At 38.1% G+C, this 4,126-nt stretch overlaps 1 long non-coding RNA gene across 1 annotated transcript; it reads right to left on the bottom strand.

Annotated features, from left to right (window-relative positions):
- Positions 1-388: 388 nt before the first annotated feature.
- On the bottom strand, positions 389-3,874 carry LOC132599711 (uncharacterized). The gene is made up of 3 exons (XR_009566958.1): positions 3,667-3,874; positions 2,873-2,923; positions 389-1,568 (listed from the first exon to the last, which is right to left on the bottom strand). It is a non-coding gene; the product is annotated as an uncharacterized LOC132599711 (long non-coding RNA).
- Positions 3,875-4,126: the final 252 nt, after the last annotated feature.

Below are 4,126 nucleotides of genomic sequence, written 5' to 3'. Positions count from 1 at the left end.
TCTGCAGAGGTGTGCGCGCATTTTGTAATCGTATGCATACTTTATACATATTCATATACATATATCCTACCCGGCGTTATAAGCTCGGGGTGTCAATATAGCCCTTCATAGGCACATGTTAGTATAATAGCCGGTAGGCACCTTTAGCATCATTATTATTATCATCGTCATCACTATCATCATCATTTTCGCTACATCTATATCTTATGCTTACTCGTTATATGGGGTGCGTACAACAATCGTAGCACATATCGAGGATCGTGAGCTTATGAGCTCGGAGTGTCAATCATTTGAATACAACATACTCATATAGAGGGTTTAAGAGTTTGGCCAAGGAACCATGCCTTATGAAAGAAGGGTTAGCCTTACATACCTTTTCGTCGGACTATTCTACACTTGCACGCTTCCTTCCAATGCTAGCGTCTATACCTTCATTAATATCATAACAATGGTCATTAGTCATTCACATTATCCACATTATCTAGATTCCTTAATTTGCCTCTAATTCACCCATATTCATGGTCATAACATCCAACTTCGTCCATTCGTCTAAAGTGTCTAGTTCATGATCTTAGTACCATTTATAATACATTCATATCACAACACAACAACATTCATGATTCAATTCAAACTATTCCTCAAAATGTCACTATTCATCATTCATGACCTACTTGACCATATTTTCTACAATCCATGTATTTCAACTCTTCAATACCTTAAACATCATGTAAAAATCATGAATCTTACCTTAGAAGTTGTAGGAACAAGCTTTGGTTAATAATACTCCACTTTGAGCAAAACCCTAGTTTTTCTCCATTTGGATTTCTTGACCTAGATGATCTTTGATGATGTTCTTAACCTTGATTCACCTTGTTTTATGTTGTTGATCCTCAAATATCCTTGAAAACTTGTATAATAAATGTTGAGAGAGGTTTTAGAGAGAAGTGGTGTAATGTTGTAATGAAATAAAACAAGTGTTGGTCCCTTTATTTAATGACTTGCAAAATCTGTGCTGAGGTGAACAGTGGTCGTCCATCATGGTTTACGGCCCGTATTGCAGTTTACGGACCGTCCCTCGTGATCGTCTTTAACCATTTACAGAACCAGAAGCTTTGGCTGCTTGCAAGGTGATTTACGACCATGGTTTACGGGTCATAAATCGCTTTACGTGTCACACCCCGACCTTACTATGGTGCGATGGGCACCCGACCCCATATTCGGAGCCGAGCGAACCCGCTGACTCATATTACATGCTTAACTTCCTTAGATTCTTACATCAATAAAAATGGAAAACATAACAAGACTTTCAAACTTTTCTTTTTCCATCGTACTCAAATCATACAGAATCTGCAATCACATGGACTTTATGACATAACACAATGACACGTCGGCTAGTGGAGCCGATCACAGTATCGACACTCTATACCCACGACTCTGTCTGCAAAGTCTCTAACTTCGAACAAAACATCATAGCATAGTATGCTGACTCGGCTACACTCCAGGGCCAAATGGAGCTCGCCAACTTCGCTGAAACGTCTCTATAATAGCTTCAACTCATCTAGGTGTACCTGCGTGGCATGAAACGCAGCCCCCGAAGAAAAGGGGTCAGTACGAACCATGTACCGAGTATGTAAGGCAAGAGTAGTAACATAAGATCATGGAAAAAGACACAAAGAACAGTATAGAGTAAGAAAATAACTTGTACCTCTGTTTGCCTCTTAAGGTAGATATCATGTAAGCTAACTTTACCTTTTTGAAACAACATATAAATATTTACAAGTAAACTCTGTCCGACCGTACAGGTACGGTGTACTTCTGTCTGAGCATATGATGAGATAAAAGAGTAACCTATACATCTGAGTGTCCCTTAGGGCGGATGCCATACATGTTAGCTTTCCTTTGAAAACATTTCTTTTTCATGTATATAAAAAAGAACATATCATATCATGTCATATCATAGCGCCGAACAACGTCGGCTCGCCCACATAGCGCCGAAATACGTCGGCTCGCCCATATATCCCGCGTCCAGGATGATAACGCCAGCTGACCAGGTTGCAATGCGTCTATAGCGCAACATATGGCCCTCCCCCCCCCCCCCCATATACATATATCCCCTCCCCCTCATATACATGTATAGCATGCATGAGAGCCCAAGGAAAGTCATGTACCTATCGGAGTGACATAAGGTCGGTAACCTCTGATCGCATTATGGAATAATCATGGTCGCTTTGTCTCACCTTGGAAGAACTAGTATTATAAGGCGAGACGGTCAATGAATAATAGCATTAAAAGAAAACATAGAATGAAATCATAAACCTCATAAGACGTCAGTTCATATACTTTGGAGTCTTTAGAGAATAGGGTCATAACCAAGGAATAGAATTAATGATCAAGAACTAGCTGAATATTCTCATATTCATATTAAATTCCTGACTTGAGACTTTCAAACATGAAACCATTCTTATCACGATCATCATGGACATATTCTTATCTTTGACATCATCGTTATCATTATAAAAGCATGTCCGTCGTGGTAGTCATAAAAGCTTACAAGTCATAGACCTTTGTCTTGGAAAAGTATGGACATCTTGGAAATTATTTACGAATTATTAGAAAGAAAATTTTGCCTTAGAATCCTAGACTTGATGGAGTTACCTACGAAAGTTTTAGAACATTCCGGTTCCGTTTGTGAAAGTTGCATATATTCAAGCTACTTTTCCAATTAAACATAGAGTGTCTAATTTAATTATATTGAATGAATAAGGGTCAAATTCAAACTCGAATTTCTAGAAATAGAGTTGTCCCCGAGGCTCGTATCCAAACCTATTATGTCTAAGACATGCCAAAGAAGGAAGGGTAAGGCCTTACATACCTTTTCCGCTCCTTACGCTTCTCCAAATTCAAGTTCCAAATTCTCCAAAATCTACATTTGGTCACATTTACCAAACATTAATTAGGGCATTTAGATGTTGAATCTTAAAGTAACACTTGTCTACCGAAATTTCGGCAGCATTTCCCCTGTAAATACACCGTCCCCAAAAATCTATCTTGGCCAATTTTAATCAACAACAATCCGGGAATTCAACCCGGCCAAACTATCCACAATAATACTAACAATCATACTAATAACTCCAACAACCTTGCCAACAACATTCCATTTATATTCAACTCAATTCAATTCAATTCAATTCAATTCATACACTACTCCATTTCTAACCATATTAAGTCCTCATTTTTCATCATGGAATCCACAACGACATCAACTAGAATATCAAATAAAACCAATTCATCATAGCTTGCCAAAACATCACCATTCTCGGCCACAACACTACATACATATTTCCATGAATTTTTTTCCATCTCTTTCTATATATTACATCAACAAACAACACACTACATAAAATTAGTTCAATCTTCCTACACTACAACATACACACACGACCCTCTACACCAATCACACGGCCAAATTTCACATCCATATTTTCACAACTAGAATGCTTACACAAAATTCATTCATCTTACCTATACCACATTTACATACACACGGCCTCACACATATATACACAACCATCATGCAAGCTTCCATATTTCATGATTTCTACCCATTACTACATACCACAACATAAACGAAACCTTCATAACATATAGAAAGGGATTAAATCTTACCTTTTCTTCCCAACTTCTTCACTTGACCAAGGTGCGAAATCGACGAAACGAGCAACCTACCTTCCGAAATAACTACACCACGTTGTAGAGGCCCATTGAATTAGTAGGAATACATGAAGAAATAATATTTTGGGACAGGATTTCAAGGGGTGGATTTTGCACCACCATGGCCGAATGCCTACTATATTCCCTCTCTTCTTGTTTTCTTTCTTTCTCCCAATTTCTTGAATTAAAGATGACCTCTCATAATATATATATATATATAATTCATACAAGCATGTGAGGGGCACATGCCTCCTTTCTTCATTTGTTTTCTAGAATTTTCTTTCTTTTTCTTGAATTTTTCCTTTAATTAACAAAGATGACCACTTGGTTTGCTCCATAAGCTTCACCCATATAGGAGTGGGACCCACATATACATGCACATGCACACACACCACACGGCCACAATGGCCATTTT

This window comes from Lycium barbarum, chromosome 6 (assembly GCF_019175385.1).
Source record: "Lycium barbarum isolate Lr01 chromosome 6, ASM1917538v2, whole genome shotgun sequence".
Taxonomy (NCBI): domain Eukaryota; kingdom Viridiplantae; phylum Streptophyta; class Magnoliopsida; order Solanales; family Solanaceae; genus Lycium; species Lycium barbarum.
Note: the sequence above shows the minus strand (reverse complement) of the source record. Positions and strands in the feature narration are given on the sequence as shown.